Source organism: Lolium perenne, chromosome 2, assembly GCF_019359855.2.
Source record: "Lolium perenne isolate Kyuss_39 chromosome 2, Kyuss_2.0, whole genome shotgun sequence".
Classification (NCBI taxonomy): domain Eukaryota; kingdom Viridiplantae; phylum Streptophyta; class Magnoliopsida; order Poales; family Poaceae; genus Lolium; species Lolium perenne.
Window position 1 is genome coordinate 227653448 of NC_067245.2, and position 17499 is coordinate 227670946.

A 17499-nucleotide genomic window follows, 5' to 3' on the forward strand; every position below is an offset into this window, starting at 1 on the left:
ATGACTTGTCCTTGTTTGGTGTGGGTTACTACTATCGTTCCCCCCGCAGAAAGTATGGTTATAGGTGTATCTAACTTAGTGCAACTAATCCCATGTTTGATGTTGAATTGCTGAGAAATGAATGATGTAGTTGCACCAGTATAAAAAAGTACTTTGCCAGGATGAGTAAGTATCTGAAGCGTACCTATCACTGCCTGATCGGAGTTCACCACCTCCTCCAAGCTGGTGCAGTTTAACTTGCCGAAGGGTTTCTTGTTCTTCCAGTTCCCTCCGGTGTTCCCTCCTCGGCTTCCTCCTCCTCCTGAATGACCTCCTCCATTCTTCTTCTTAGGGAAATCCTTCAACATGTGCCCTTCCTGACGACACCCAAAGCATATGATTTTGGGCTTATTGCAATCTTTCGCGACATGTCCTTTAAATCCACAATTATGGCAAGTGATTTGGCTTGCCGACTGGAATCCTTGGTTCCTCCTCCTGTTGTTGTTGTTGTTGTTGTTGTTGTTGTACCTTGGCTTGAAACTCAAGCTGGTATTGGGCTTGTTGATGACAAACCTCTTAGGCTCAAATTTGGCCTTCTTTCTCTTTTCATCCTGCAGTTGTTTGAAATCATCTTCAAGAGTGATGGCTGCATCCACCAACTCCTGGAACTCTGTCGCTCTCATCATTCTGAGCTGTACCTTGAACTGGGGACTTAATCCCCACAAGAACCTCTTTTTCTTCTTGTCCTCGGTGTTGACCTCCTCAACTGCATACCGAGACAGTTTTGAAAACTCCCTGACATAAGTCAGGATGGCCTTATCTTTCTGCTCGAGACTTTCAAATTCTCGACGCTTCAACTCCACTATACTTTCAGGGACATTGGATTCCCTGAACTTCCTCTTGAACTCTTCCCAGGTAAATACTTTCTCAGCCGGATAAACGGCTACTATGTTATCCCACCATGATGCGGCGGGTCCACACAACAAGTGTGTTGTGTACCTGACCTTCTCCAGGTCGTTGCATCCTACAGTATTGAGCTTTCGCTCAGTGTCCATCAACCAATCCTCCGTGTCCATAGGTTCGGGCGCGTATGTGAAGGATATTGGCTTGGTATTCTGGAAGTCTGACAAAGTGACTCCCTGATTGTCTGGCCTCTCCACCCTGTTCTGCTGAAGCAGCTCCTGAAAGAACTTGTTTTGCTGCTCCATAGTCATACGTTGCCTTTCCTCCAACATTTGCATGTATTGGAGGAAGTTCTGCTGCGTCATGGGTGGTGGTGGTGGTGGAAACTGGTTTCTGGCTACTTCATCAGCCTCTTCCTTCTGCTTGGCCTCGCGCTCGAGCGCTGTGCTTCACTCTCCTCACCCATCGCTCCCGACATATCCCCCTAGTTCTACAACACAAAGTGGTACTCATAGTTACTCCATGCGCAAGTTTTCTGAGCTCAACTTTGTGCACAGAACTAGTCACGCAATGGAAATCAAGAAGCAAATCCAAATCATACAAAACATATACCATGTATATACATACTTAAGTGATTTATTACAATACTCAGTGACAATGTGAGTATGCAAACTCACTTATTAAAGTATATGTACAAATTTCTACAAATATTACATACTGCAATACATGTGGTACAACTGTATTGTAGTCTCGCCTCCCATGGTGGTTTGTAGTCGTGCTTTACTCCCGGTACATCCCAGGCTTCCATCCGGTCGAACGTGTAGTCCTCCTGATAGAATCTGGAACATAGGGTCTTCCCGTCGGCTGGTAGTCGGAATCAGAGGATGATCCCAGGGAGAAATCTGTGTTCATGAACTGATTATTCAATACATCATAATCAACCCATCGGGTGTACTCCCCTGTGACTCCGCCATAGGTATTTCCACCATCAGTATCTGACTCAATAAGTATAGGATACTCCTCATAGTCTCCCCTATTATACTGATTGTTCTTGAACTGGGTTGTGGCATCCTCATTCATCTCAGAATTACCTCTGACTGGATCGCCAGAGGTTCCCGTGTCTGACCCCCAATGCCAACCTGTGGAGTTCTCTATAGGAGTCTCGGAACGTTGATGGTTTCCGGATTCCTCTCCACCCTCATATCCTCCGTGGGAACTACTAGGATAATACCTAGGTGTAATGGGTGTGGTTTGTTGTTCGGGATGGTCAATACTAATGTAATCACCAGCTGAATAAACTGGTGTGTGAACCTCATTCTCCATTGGTTCCTTCCCCTTGGTCTCCTCCTTGGGCTCAGTGAACTCTTCTAAGATTGTATCAATCGCACCTGATAGATGTCAGTTCAACTGAAAGAACAATGTCAGTAGGTTGCGGCTGTTATCCATATACTTAGCGGCTTCAGCTGGTTTGCGTTTTGCAAGCTTGAAGTGGTTAAGCATAGGATCATCTTCCTCCTCCATATGAGGAATGTGTGCGAATTCGGAACCAATAAGCTCCTTCATCTTATGTTCCCGAATATCAGTGATGGCTCTCATTATGGCTATGTGGTAGGCTATTCGGATAGTTCTAGCCTCACCTGCTGGCATCACTATACTCATTCCTAGGGATTCTGGAAGTCTTAGTCCTACCCTACATTTTGCCAATACTGTACTGTCATAGTACATGTATTTCATTACTTGGATCTGGGGATCGCACCCAAATTCAAGTAACATGGCTCGAACAATATCCGCGAGTCCTCCGTCATAGTCACTCAATGTTGACTCCATCACTTTCACGTTACGTCCCGAACGTGAACTTGCCATAGTTGGCTATAGAATAGAAAGAATATAATATTAGTAATGATGCATCATAATAGAGATAATAAAGAATTATCGCACTAAAAGATATGATTGTTTTATTCTCAAGTGAATATACACCATATTTTTAGAGAATTCTTTACTAATCCTATTTGACTCCTAACGTTCTGTCCCATTTACTAGGTTCCAACCTAAGGTCAAAGCTTTTGCGCTGATACCAACTGTGGTGACCCTGCATACCACTGCATGTTGTAGTATACCAGTCGTTGATATAACATTCACGAAGTACCAATCCGCAAATATTACATCCCTCAGAGTAGTACAACAGAACATAGCAGGTCCATAACTCATTCATTTATTATTACAAGCAATATGTACATATCATCTCGGAGCTCCTCTTGGGTCCTAAGAGGGATACTCCTGAGTTCGAGGCGAACCCGACTTAACTTACAATATAAGAGTCTTACTAAGTTATACATTTTATTCTCCTCGAGCAGTTAAGTACTAAGAGTCCGTACTGCTCGGTTACTACTACTACTCGGCAGGTCTAGGCTTGCTCTCCTCCGGAACCCTCCCCGGTTCCGTAGACTATGAGGTAGTCTACACCTTCAACACCTCGAGAGAGGTCTGGTTCTTCATAGCCGATGACTTCGGCTCCTTCAGGGTCGTCGTTGTCCTCCTCCAGTCGATTCAGATAATCTAAGCAGGGGATTTAAGAGTGGCATGAGTACGAGCGTACTCAACAAGTTCATTATAGAAAAGAGGTGTTTAATGCACTATCTACGATATCAGACCAGAAAGTCTAATACCAATGCAGGTTTCGATAAACATTTCTTCAAGAGGTTGTTTGTATTTCAAAGAACTATGTCCGTCAGCCTTTACCGGTTTACTAGAACTTCATGGAGTTCCTTTCCGGCAGCGTTCACAGTTCCAAATCCCGGAACAGGGAGTGACAGGTCACGATTCATGACACTCTGCAGATTTGTGTTGCTTTACCCATAAGAGATCTTATCCTTGGTGCCAACCGGGCAGCTTTCCCATCCACACTTCCTTCGGTGTGAGGCCCGGTATAAGGTCTAGTGAATGGATCGTAGCGAACAAGAGGGGGGGGGGGGTGAATGGCGCTACGGCAAGTTTTAACCTTTTTCAATTTTAGCGCAACGGAAGGTAAATGTGATAACTTTAGCAATAGCGGTGTTCCTACAATGATGCTAGGACATGTGCAACAAGTAAAGGAATCAACAAGATAGTAAGAGTAAGGAGCGAGACAACCGGAGGGCGCGGAGGCGAGGCGAGGTTTGTTTACCGCAGTTCCTTCCACAACAGGAAGTACGTCTGCGTTGAGGAGGTGCTAGTCTCACACAAGAGACTAGACGGCCACACCACGAAGGAAGGCCTCACCTTCTTCCTCGAGAGAGCTCCACGGAGGTGCTCTCCCTCTTCCACTAAGGCACCGGTCGAGGCGGTGATTCCTTCACAAGGTTGGGGCGAGCTCCACACACAAGGATGCTCCCAACACCCTATGGAGCTAGTACATCACCAAGCTAGACTCCATAGCTGCACATCTCCAATGCTCCACCATAGGAACCCATCTCCAAAGCTCCACCAAAGGAACCCTTCCAATGCTCCACCAAGAAGCTCTTCCAGTGCTCCACCAAGAAGCTCTTCCAGTGCTCCACCAAGAAGCTCTTCCACCAAGGAACCCTAACACCAAGATCCACTAAGGACTACCACGAATTGGTGAACTTTCTCTCGGTAGAATGATAGATCGGGGTCTCCTCCACCACCTCTCAAAGTATGAGCAAGATTGGTTGGGTGGATGAGGAGATCCCCTCAATTTTGAGCTCAGCAACAATGGAGGAGAGAGAGAGAAGAGCTGAGATGAGCTGGAGAAGAAGGGGCCTTTATATAGATCCCTCCAAATCCAACTGTTACCTGTTGTTTCTGCCTAAGCGGTACTACTGCTTCTGGAAGCGGTACTACCGCTCTGAGTTCGAATCCCCACTGAACTTGTCCACGTGGACACATTGCGGTACTACCGCTCGCGGTACCACTTGAGGTACCGCAATAGGGTCCAGACCTTACTGGATCCCAAGCGGTACCCGAGTGGTACCAGAGCGGCACTACCGTAACGCGTTACGGTACTTAGCGCGGTACCGTGGGCGGTACTACTGCTCTCAAGCGGTACTACCGCTCAAGGTACCGTGAAGGTACCGCATCGTGTTCTGTGGGACATTTTTGCGTGCAAACCTCAGAGCGGTATCTCGGGCGGTACCATTAGGGGTAGCGGTACTACCGCTCCTGGTACTGGTAGTACCGCTATGGCTGAAACAGCTTTTTCCTCTTTTCCTCTCCTACCATGTTACCTCACGACACACACACAAAACCAGAAAGCCTAAGAACTACGCTTCGGTCTTCTGATCATAATGTGTTCGGCGAGGGTACCGTGCAACCTGCAAACCTATCAATGACAAACTTTGTGCACGGTTAGAATTGTTCGAGTGTTGTTATCAAACACACAAAACACGGGATACAGATCTTGCTCTTACAATCTCCCCCTTTTTGGTGTTTGATGACAACACACGAATTTGCAATAATTCATAGGATATTATGATAAGGTATTTGGTTTGCAAGAATAGGCGAAGCTCCCCCTAGATGTGTGCATATTTAAAATATGCATTTGTATACAAATGCACACATCCTAGAGAGAACTCCCCCTAAATTCTACAAACCAAGCACAAGTGCTAAGAAGAACATACGACAAGATTATGTAGCACAAGTACACTATAGAGGCAAGAGCATTTGTATATAGGGGAGTTTGTGTGAACCTTTTCATACCTTTGCCTTGAGAAAACCCAAACTCATCATAATAATAAGTGCCTCCATAGGAATGATGTGGCCAATCAAAGAATAAATAATGGAGACCATTGACCATTAAGCTACGCACGATTAAGTCTTAATACAAATGGGGGGGATCGGGAGATCCACGAATTGAGTAGCAAACACACATACGAATAAAGTTTCGAATAACTAGGGGAAAGATTTGATGCCAAGGCCGAAAGAACCAAAATGAAGCCACCAAGCCCTTGGCATCCCCTTGCAAATTCCCGTCCTAATAGATCAACTTCTCCCCCTTTGGCATCGAGACAACAAAAAGGGAGAAGGAGCATACTAGCGTCCCAAGGGAATCACTCGTCGTCTTCATCCTCCTCGTCATCATCATCCTCGTTCTCATCACCTTCCTCCTCATACTCGCCTTCATCATCATCATCTTCTTGGGCAAGGCCCTTGCCATGAGGCGGCTCGGGGATGGATTCCTCGGAGCTTGACCAAACGAGCTTTGACTTCCACTCACCGGGAGGAGTGATGTTGTCCTCGGAGCCCTCGGAGACCGGGAGTTGCATGTGCCTCATCATCGCCTTTTGGCGTTGGCGGATCTTCTTGTTGTCGTGATGAGCTTGATACATCCTATCCTCGAGATCCCTCTTGAAGCAAAAGAACTTCTTGAGGCGAGCGGTGAGCTTGGCGAAGAGGCCCTTGGTCTTGATGGAGTTGGGCACATAGTCGGAGTCTTCGCTATCGGCCTCGTCTTCATCCTTGTCCTTGGGAGCTCCCTTGCCAAACCTTGGAAGGTCATGGTCCTTGACAAGCGGGCTCTTCTCCTTGTGAATGGTGACGTTGGGACGGCATTGTTGAAGAAGATCTCCACGGCCCTCTTGATCCCACTTGAGACAAATGAGCCTCATGAGATAGGGAGCGTACTGAGGAAGCTTGCGGAGGAAAGCACAATCACGCATCTCATGCCAAATGTAATCCATGACGTCCAGTTGCTTCACGCGGCCCCTCAACTCATGTGTGCGCACAAGGAGATTCACAAGGAATCCATGCACCTCATCGTGGTTGGTATGCTTGGGGTTGATAGTGTTGCGGTAGATGCGGTTCATGATGTCGTAGACAGGTAGAAGGCCCTTGGTGCTTCCACACAACATCCTCCCTCGAATGTAGAGATCGGCCATTTTCTCCTTGGCCATGGGCTTGGCTTGGAGATGAATGCGGAAGGTGTTAGAGTCGTCTTCGGGGAGCTCATAACCAATGCTTCGAGCAAAGTCTTGCCATGAGGCCTCCATCACATGCTCCTTTGTCATCCACTTCAAGGAGCGATAGCCTCCTTCATCCTCAAGAAAGACAACCGTGGCATAGAATTGGCAAATCACCTCCCGGGAGAAATCATGAGAAAAGGTCATTATAGGAATAAGGCCTTGTTCATCACATATCTCAAGTGCTTCTCCAAAGTAGTCGAGGTCGGAGTTGAGCTTGTCCATGCTTATGGAGTATTGGGGGCAACACTTGAACTCTTTGGCCCCATAGACCTCAGTGTAGATCCTCTCTTGATTGACATGATGAAAATAAGGATTGGGGCATTGACGAGCATTTCTTGGGAGCAAATAAGGATTGGCCCCCCGCACCTCCAAGAACTAGCCTTTCTTTACATCAAGCATTGATCTTTGAGGTCCCCTTGCCCCTGCTGCTGCTTCTCTCTGTCGCTTAGTGGTCCTTGTTGGCATGATCTCCTCTTGCTCTTCCTCACGATGACAACGAGAGGATGGCTTGACCTTGCCACCACGGGTCTTAGGTGCTCCTGTGAATAGAAAAGGTTTGGGAGGGAATAGGGGATAAGTGCACAAGCCGAGAAATTAAGGATCAAATTGGACACTAACAAGCAACATTGGTGACTCTAGACAGAGCGGTAGTACCGCAATTTCAGTCTGGTAGTGCCGCTTTGACCGGTAGTACCGCCCGAGGTTGAGCGGTACTACCGCTTAAGCTCCGCACAGCCAAATCGAGATCGGGTCCATGGTAAAATCGATCTAGAGTCACACATTGTTGCTAGCTAGTATCCCTGCACATGAATAGCTTCCAAGAATGCTTCTCCACCACAAAACTCCAACAAACCCTAGCATATGCATCTAGGGAGTTCAACACACCCTAGAGAGAGAAATTAGGGTTCATACCGGAGGACATGGCGGAGAAGGGGTTGGGGAAGCTTCTCCACGGAGGAGATTTGGCCGGCGGCGGCTGAAAAGGAGATCGGAGCCGATCTCCTTGAGGTCTTGAGCTTGGGGGAGCTTTTGACTTGAGGTGGAAGAGGAGTTGTGGTGATTTGGGGTAAACCCGACCCCAACCGGTACCTCTTGTCAAAAGATGCAAGCGGTAGTACCACTCCTAGAAGCGGTAGTACCGCTTACCGGTACTGGCCCGGTACTTAGAGCGGTAGTACCGTTCTAGGGATAATTGTTCAGTTTCGTCAGAGAACTGCCCCAGAGTGGTAGTACCGGCCCAAGAAGCGGTAGTACCGTCCTCCAAATTCAAAAACCTTGGATTTTGGTGTAGACTTGTGCTTTTAGACTGAGTTGGCTCAAGAGATAGATGATGGCTTAGGATTAGATTACGGAACTGTTAAGGTACTACCCAACCAAGCTTGCAAGAATCAAAGCAAGAAAAGCCAAGCTTGGGTGAATCTCCCGTGAAGAAACAAAGAGAAAAGAAGAAATGACAAACAAAAACAAGAAGAGAAAAGAAAAGAAAACAAAAGGAACAAAAACTCCTCGAGGAGGAGGTTTGGTGTCCGAAGCCACCGTGTAAGAGTTTGGTAGTGTGAGGTCGCGTAGAGACCTAGGAATTACGACTACAACTCAACATGAAGCTCATAGTCACTTGATTGATGAATGGCATATGCTTTTGGGTTTCTTTGTGCATCATGGGGGGAGGGATAGCTCAATAATTTAAACCGCACTCCCCCTATGTTCATGCGTGCTTTACATCTAGACATATGGCACAAGAGTGGTATAGGTATCCACTTATGACACAATGTCCGGATGAGAAGCACAAAGGTAGAGAGGCAAACCTTGATGATAATCGATAGAGAGTGAGTCCATTATCTTGTTGGGCACATTCGGGAAGAATTGTACTTGGGATTGCTATACCGTTGAATCCCATCATATCTTGCTCTTGAGTATGTCTTGTTCTTTGCTTGAATTATGAGAGAGTCTTGACGCTTTAGCACCCGGCGAGAATCGATCAAAAGAATAGGTTCTTGTGGAGTTCATTGATCTTCATCATAAACTGGGTCCTCGCCTTGTCCTCATTGATGTTGATGCCGAACTTGAGGTTGTGGAAGAGGTGACCTAGCACTTGGTTGTCCAAAGGAAAAGACTTGGCCTTGTGGTGTAGATGGCTCCATATAGATGGAACTTCGTCCTTCCCCGGTACTCATAGAAGGTAGCTTTTGAGATTGGCGAGTGCCAACACTCATCCTTCCTATGGTAATCGGGGGAATTGCATCTCCTTTCTCACAAGAAGCACTTCGCCTCCTCCAAAGAACTATTATCTCCATCGAAATGTCTGATCACTCAATACCACAAACTTCACAATAGACTCATACTCTATCATCATGCTTGAGTGTCTTCTTAGGTTTGTCTCTCACTTCCGGCAACCCTATGAGGTTAGGGTAAGAGTATGGCTAGGAGCAAAAGGTGGATTCCTTCTTTGCCAATGAAGATATCCAAGATCTTGAGAATAAGCTCCGTTCCATTGTTGCTTCTTATTACAAGGATTATGTCATAGAATTTGTATTGAAATTGTTGGAGAGACTTCATCATGGTTCATTTCTTTCAACACAATTCCTACAAAACACAATCTCTACACAAAGAAGCAAATTCCATTAGTCCTAGGCCGTGGCCTCTTGAAGAGACTAGCTCCACAAGAGGACCACTACATGTTCATAATAGTAGGTACAAAGACCCAAGAGTGTAGAGCAATGAACAAAGAGTATATATGTAAGAGTCTTGACAAGGTAGGACTTGATCACCACCTTGTCAAGGCTCCAATACCTTTAAGCTTGCTTGTGTCGTCGTCATGAGAAAGATGGATATAAGGACTTGATGACGACAACGAATTCCTTGCTTCCGGACATAAGACTTGTGGCTTCAAAATAACCACCCAATAAGCATCTCCGAAAGCAAGGCCCTTCATGGATCAAGAGTTGGAAATAGGAGCCCATTTTTCAATGGGCCCTATCTCCATATCCTTTGCTTCATTGATCCTTCTTCCTCTCTCAATCTTCTTTGGCATAATTACCACTTCTCCTTCATTGCATAAGTCCTCGTGGGCTTCAATGACTCCTTCCAAGAATTGGATTTGAATTTGGAGACTCTCAATCTCGGACCTCAAGTTGTTAGCTTCATCTTCTCGATCCAATAGAGCTTCCTCAAGAAGAGAATTCCTTCTCAAGAGTGAATGCTTGTGTCTCTCCAAAGTGGCAATGTCGTCCTCATGATTACGACAAATGTAATCCTTGCTTGAGCGTTTGTATTCTTCTATGGCTTCATCTTGCATAAGCTTGATCACCATAAGTTTGTCCTTGCTTCTCTTAAGATAAGCAATTTCAACGTCATGGTTACAACAAGTGACCTTTTCTTTGCTCAAACGGATCCACTCCAACAAGGACTCATTTTGCCTCTCATTTACTTCGACTAGCTTGGCCTTGTGTTTCTTTAGAGTGGCAATCTCTTCTTCATGATCACAACATTGCACCTTCTCTTTACTCAAGCGATAGTATTCATCTAAGGCCTCCTCTTGAGTTGAGATGACATCCAAGAGCTTTGCATTGTGTTTTCTCAAGAAGTATACTTCGTCAAGGAGCTTGTCACAACATGAGTTTGGACCTTCATCTTCTTTCTTCTTGAGCTTGTCCAACCAACCAAGAGCATAATCTCGGTCCTTGATGAGTTGGGGGATGAGAGAATTGTTGAAGTCTTCAAGAATAAGAGCACTAGCTTCAAGAGTCATACGCATGCACATTTCTTCCTCATAAGCTTGGGTGAGAGAGATAAGCTCCAATTCCTTCTTCTTTTCAAGCCCTTCATTTTCCACCATATGGTCTTCATCTCCAAGCATGTTAGTTCTAGGCTTCTTGGTGAAGGAGATCTTGGTGACGTCGTTGTTGGGGGTAGTGAATGGATCGTAGCGAACAAGAGGGGGGGGGGGGGGTGAATGGCGCTACGGCAAGTTTTAAGCTTTTTCAATTTTAGCGCAACAAAAGGTAAAGGTGATAACTTTAGCAATAGCGGTGTTCCTACAATGATGCTAGGACATGTGCAACAAGTAAAGGAATCAACAAGATAGGAAGAGTAAGGAGCGAGACAACCGGAGGGCGCAGAGGCGAGGCGAGGTTTGTTTACCGCAGTTCCTTCCACAACAGGAAGTACGTCTGCGTTGAGGAGGTGCTAGTCTCACACAAGAGACTAGACGGCCACACCACGAAGGAAGGCCTCACCTTCTTCCTCGAGAGAGCTCCACGGAGGTGCTCTTCCTCTTCCACTAAGGCACCGGTCGAGGCGGTGATTCCTTCACAAGGTTGGGGCGAGCTCCACACACAAGGATGCTCCCAAAACCCTATGGAGCTAGTACATCACCAAGCTAGGCTCCATAGATGCACATCTCCAATGCTCCACCATAGGAACCCATGTCCAATGCTCCACCAAAGGAACCCTTCCAATAGTCCACCAAGAAGCTCTTCCAGTGCTCCACCAAGAAGCTCTTCCACCAAGGAACCCTAACACCAAGATACACTAAGGACTACCACGAATTGGTGAACTTTCTCTCGGTAGAATGATAGATCGGGGTCTCCTCCACCACCTCTCAAAGTATGAGCAAGATTGGTTGGGTGGATGAGGAGATCCCCTCAATTTTGAGCTCAACAACAATGGAGGAGAGAGAGAGAAGAGCTGGGGCGAGCTGGAGAAGAAGAGGCCTTTATATAGGTCCCTCCAAATCCAACCGTTACATGCTGTTTCTGCCTAAGCGGTACTACCGCTTCAAGAAGCGGTACTACCGCTGTGAGTTCGAATCCCCACTGAACTTGTCCACGTGGACACATTGCGGTACTACCGCTCGCGGTACCGCTTGAGGTACCGCAATAGGGTCCAGACCTTACTGGATCCCAAGCGGTACCCGAGCGGTACCAGAGCGGCACTACCGTAACGCGTTACGGTACTTAGCGCGGTACCGTGGGCGGTACTACCGCTCTCAAGCGGTACTACCGGTCATGGTACCGTGAAGGTACCGCATCGTGTTCTGTGGGACATTTCTGCGTGCAAACCTCAGAGCGGTATCTCGGGCGGTACCAGTAGGGGTAGCGGTACTACCGCTCCTAGTACCGGTAGTACCGCTATGGCTGAAACAGCTTTTTCCTCTTTTCCTCTCCTACCAAGTTACCTCGCGACACACACACAAAACCACAAAGCCTAAGAACTACGCTTCGGTCTTCCGATCATAATGTGTTCAGCGAGGGTACCATGCAACCTGCAAACCTATCAATGACAAACTTTGTGCACGGTTAGAATTGTTCGAGTGTTGTTATCAAACACGCAAAACATGGGATACGGATCTTGCTCTTACAATCTCCCCCTTTTTGGTGTTTGATGATGATACGTCTCCGACGTATCGATAATTTCTTATGTTCCATGCCACATTGTTGATGATATCTACATGTTTTATGCACACTTTATGTCATATTTATGCGTTTTCCGGAACTAACCTATTGACGAGATGCCGAAGGGCCAGTTGCTGTTTTCTGCTGTTTTTGGTTTCAGAAATCCTTGTAAGGAAATATTCTCGGAATTGGACGAAATCAACGCCCAGGGTCCTATTTTGCCCGGAAGCATCCAGAACACCCGAGAGTCGTCAGAGGGGGGCCACAGGCCCACCAGACCATAGGCCGGCGCGGCCTGGGGGTGGCCCGCGCCCCCCTATGGTGTCGTCGCCTCGTTGACCTTCTGACGCCGCCTCTTCGCCTATAAGAAGCCCCTCGACCTAAAAGCTCGATACGGAAAAGCCACGGTACGAGAAACCTTCCAGAGCCGCCGCCATCGCGAAGCCAAGATCTGGGGGACAGGAGTCTTTGTTCCGGCACGCCGCCGGGACGGGGAAGTGCCCCCGGAAGGCTCCTCCATCGACACCACCGCCATCTCCATCACCGCTGCTGTCTCCCATGAGGAGGGAGTAGTTCTCCATCGAGGCTCGGGGCTATACCGGTAGCTATGTGGTTCATCTCTCTCCTATGTACTTCAATACAATAATCTCATGAGCTGCTTTACATGATTGAGATTCATATGATGATGCTTGTAATCTAGATGTCGTTATGCTAGTCAAGTGAATTTTACTTATGTGATCTCCGGAGACTCCTTGTCCCACGTGTGTAAAGGTGACAGTGTGTGCACCGTGTGGGTCTCTTAGGCTATATTTCACAGAATACTTATTCACTGTTATGAATGGCATAGTGAAGTGCTTATTTATATCTCTTTATGATTGCAATGTGTTTTGTATCACAATTTATCTATGTGCTACTCTAGTGATGTTATTAAAGTAGTTTTATTCCTCCTGCACGGTGTAATGGTGACAGTGTGTGCATCCGTGTTAGTACTTGGCGTAGGCTATGATTGTGATCTCTTGTAGATTACGAAGTTAACTATTGCTATGATGGTATTGATGTGATCTATGCCTCCTTTCGTAGCGTGAAGGTGACAGTGTGCATGCTACGTTAGTACTTGGTTTAGTTGTGTTGATCTGTCATGCACTCTAAGGTTATTTAAATATGAACATTGAATTGTGGAGCTTGTTAACTTCGGCATTGAGGGTTCGTGTAATCCTACGCAATGGTGTTCATCATCCAACAAGAGAGTGTAGAGTATGCATTTATCTATTCTGTTATGTGATCAAAGTTGAGAGTGTCCACTAGTGAAAGTCTAATCCCTAGGCCTTGTTCCTAAATACTGCTATCGCTGCTTGTTTACTGTTTTACTGCGTTACTACTGCTGCGTTACTACTGCTTGTTTACTGTCCTGGGCAAAGCACTTTTCTGGTGCCGTTGCTACTGCTCATACTTATTCATACCACTTGTATTTCACTATCTCTTCGCCGAACTAGTGCACCTATTAGGTGTGTTGGGGACACAAGAGACTTCTTGCTTTGTGGTTGCAGGGTTGCATGAGAGGGATATCTTTGACCTCTTCCTCCCTGAGTTCGATAAACCTTGGGTGATCCACTTAAGGGAAAACTTGCTGCTGTTCTACAAACCTCTGCTCTTGGAGGCCCAACACTGTCTACAGGAAAAGGAGGGGGCGTAGACATCAGATGACAACACATGAATTTGCAATAATTCATAGGATATTATGATAAGGTATTTGGTTTGCAAGAATAGGCGAGACTCCCCCTAGATGTGTGCATATTTAAAATATGCATTTGTATACAAATGCACACATCCTAGAGAGAACTCCCCCTAAATTCTACACACCAAGCACAAGTGCTAAGAAGAACATAAGACAAGATCATGTAGCACAAGTACACTATAGAGGCAAGAGCATTTGTATGTAGGGGAGTTTGGGTGAACCTTTTCATACCTTTGCCTTGAGAAAACCCAAACTCATCATAATAATAAGTGCCTCCATAGGAATGATGTGGCCAAACAAAGAATAAATAATGGAGACCATTGACCATTAAGCTACGCACGATTAAGTCTTAATACAAACAGGGGGATCGGGAGATCCACGAATAGAGTAGCAAACACACATACGAATAAAGTTTCGAATAACTAGGGGGAAAGATTTGATGCCAAGGCCGAAAGAACCAAAATGAAGCCACCAAGCCCTTGGCATCCCCTTGCAAATTCCCGTCCTAATAGATCAACTTCTCCCCCTTTGGCATCGAGACACCAAAAAGGAAGAAGGAGCATACTAGCGTCCCAAGGGAATCACTCGTCGTCGTCATCCTCCTCGTCATCATCATCCTCGTTCTCATCACCTTCATCCTCGACATCCTCCTCCTCTTCATCATCGTCCTCTTCATCTTGGGCAAGGCCCTTGCCATGAGGTGGCTCGGGGATGGATTCCTCAGAGCTTGACCAAACGAGCTTTGACTTCCACTCACCGGGAGGAGTGATGTTGTCCTCGGAGCCCTCGGATACCGGAAGTTGCATGTGCCTCATCATAGCCTTTTGGCGTTGGCGGATCTTCTTGTTGTCGTGATGAGCTTGATACATCCTATCTTCGAGATCCCTCTTGAAGCAAAAGGATTTCTTGAGGCGAGCGGTGAGCTTGGCGAAGAGGCCCTTGGTCTTGATGGAGTTGGGCACATAGTCGGAGTCGTCGCTATCGGCTTCGTCTTCATCCTTGTCCTTGGGAGCTCCTTTGCCAAACCTTGGAAGGTCATGGTCCTTGACAAGAGGACTCTTCTCCTTGTGAATGGTGACGCTGGGGCGGCATTGTTCCAGAAGATCTCCGCTGCCTTTTTGATCCCACTTGATACAAATGAGCCTCATGAGGTAAGGAGCGTACTGAGGGAGCTTGCGAAGGAATGCACAATCACGCATCTCATGCCAAATGTAATCCATGACATCCAGTTGCTTGCCGCTGCCCCTCAACTCATGTGTGCGCACAAGGAGATTCACAAGGAACCCATGCACCTCATCGTGGTTGGTATGCTTGGGATTGATGGTGCTGCGGTAGATGCGGTTCATGATGTCGTAGACGGGTAGAAGGCCCTTGGTGCTTCCACACAACATTCTCCCTCGAATGTAGAGATCGGCCATTTCCTCCTTGGCCATGGGCTTGGCTTGGAGATGAATGCGGAAGGTGTTGGAGTCGTCTTCGGGGAGCTCATAACCAATGCCTCTAGCAAAGTCTTGCCACGAGGCCTCCATCACATGCTCCTTTGTCATCCACTTCAAGGAGCGATAGCCTCCTTCATCCTCAAGAAAGACAACCGTGGCATAGAATTGGCAAATCACCTCCCAGGAGAAATCATGAGAAAAGGTCATTATAGGAATAAGACCTTGTTCATCACATATCTCAAGTGCTTCTCCAAAGTAGTCGGGGTCGGAGTTGAGCTTGTCCATGCTTATGGAGTATTGGGGGCAACACTTGAACTCTTTGGCCCCATAGACCTCAGTGTAGATCCTCTCTTGATTGACATGATGAAAATAAGAATTGGGGCATTGGCGAGCATTTCTTGGGAGCAAATAAGGATTGGCCGCCCGCACCTCCAAGAACTGGCCTTTCTTTACATCAAGCATTGATTTTTGAGGTCCCCTTGCCCCTGCTGCTGCTTCTCTCTGTCGCTTAGTGGTCCTTGTTGGCATGATCTCCTCTTGCTCTTCCTCTCGATGACGACGAGAGGATGGCTTGACCTTGCCACCACGGGTCTTAGGAGCTCCTGTGAATAGCAAAGGTTTGGGAGGGAATAGGGGATAAGTGCACAAGCCGAGAAATTAAAGATCAAATTGGACACTAACAAGCAACATTGGTGACTCTAGACAGAGCGGTAGTACCGCAAATTCTGTCCGGTAGTGTCGCTTTGACCGGTAGTACCGCTCGAGAATGAGCGGTACTACCGCTTAAGCTCTGCACATCCAGATCGAAAATGAGGCCATGGCAAAATCGACCCTAGAGTCATACATTGTTGCTAGCTAGTATCCCTGCACATGAATAGCTTCCAAGAATGCTTCTCCACCACAAAACTCCAACAAACCCTAGCATATGCATCTAGGGAGTTCAACACACCCTAGAGAGAGAAATTAGGGTTCATACCGGAGGACATGGCAGAGAAGGGGTTGGGGAAGCTTCTCCACGGAGGAGATTTGGCCGACGGTGGCTGGAAAAGGAGATCGGGGCCGATCTCCTCGAGTTCTTGAGCTTGGGGAAACTTTTGACTTGAGGTGGAAGAGGAGATGTGAGGATTTGGGGTAAACCCGACCCCAACCGGTACCTCTTGTCAAAAGGTGCAAGCGGTAGTACCGCTCCTAGAAGCGGTAGTACCGCTTATCGGTACTGGCCCGGTACTTAGAGCGGTAGTACCGACCCAAGAAGCGGTAGTACCGTCCTCCAAATTCAAAGATCTCAGATTTTGGTGTAGACTTGTGCTTTTAGACTGAGTTGGCTCAAGAGATTGATGATGGCTTAGGATTAGATTACGAAACTGTTAAGGTACTACCCAACCAAGCTTGCAAGAATCAAAGCAATAAAAGCCAAGCTTGGGTGAATTTCCCATAAAGAAACAAAGAGAAAAGAAGAAACGATAAACAAAAAGACAACAAGAAGAGAAAAGAAAAACAAAAACAAAAAAGAACAAAAACTCCTCGAGGAGGAGGTTTGGGGGCCGAAGCCACCGTGTACGAGTTCGGTAGTGTGAGGTTGCGTAGAGACCTAGGACTCACGACTACAACTCAACATGAAGCTCATAGTCACTTGATTGATGAATGGCATATGCTTTTGGGTTTCTTTGTGCATCATGGGGGGAGGGATAGCTCAATAATTTAAACCGCACTCCCCCTATGTTCATGTGTGCTTTACACCTAGACATATGGCACAAGAGTGGTATAGGTATCCACTTATGACACAATGTCTGGATGAGAACCACAAAGGTAGAGAGGTAAACCTTGACGATAATCGATAGAGAGTGAGTCCATTGTCTTGTTGGGCACATTCGAGAAGAATTGATACTTGGGATTGCTATACCGTTGAATCCCATCATATCTTTCTCTTGAGTATGTCTTGTTCTTTGCTTGAATTATGAGAGAGTCTTGACGCTTTAGCACCCCGGCGAGAGTCGATCAAAAGAATAGGTTCTTGTGAAGTTCATTGACCTTCATCATAAATTGGGTCCTCGCCTTGTCCTCATTGATGTTGATGCCGAACTTGAGGTTGT